Raw genomic sequence first — 259 nt, 5'->3', positions numbered from 1 at the left:
CTTATTAAAATACTATTATAATTAAAAATAAGTAGAAGTCATTTGAAGCCATTTTACAAATTATGAACACAACTTGTCCGGAGACGTCGGTTGTCCTTTAAGTTTTAAAGCGCTGAATATTCGTGAAGTCTTGTTTTTGAGTTGATGACAGTGTCGGAGTAACGCCGCTAAGGTAATGCCCCTGACCGAGAAAACGATACACAATGCATTTTTGGGTATTTTTTTTTTCGGCTGAAAACACCTTGTTGATCGCGAAATT

Source organism: Hippocampus bargibanti, linkage group LG04 (assembly GCF_051943395.1).
Source record: "Hippocampus bargibanti isolate YZ-2025 linkage group LG04, ASM5194339v1, whole genome shotgun sequence".
Lineage (NCBI taxonomy): Eukaryota > Metazoa > Chordata > Actinopteri > Syngnathiformes > Syngnathidae > Hippocampus > Hippocampus bargibanti.
The sequence above is the reverse complement of the archived record's forward strand: the minus strand, read 5'-3'. Positions refer to the sequence as shown.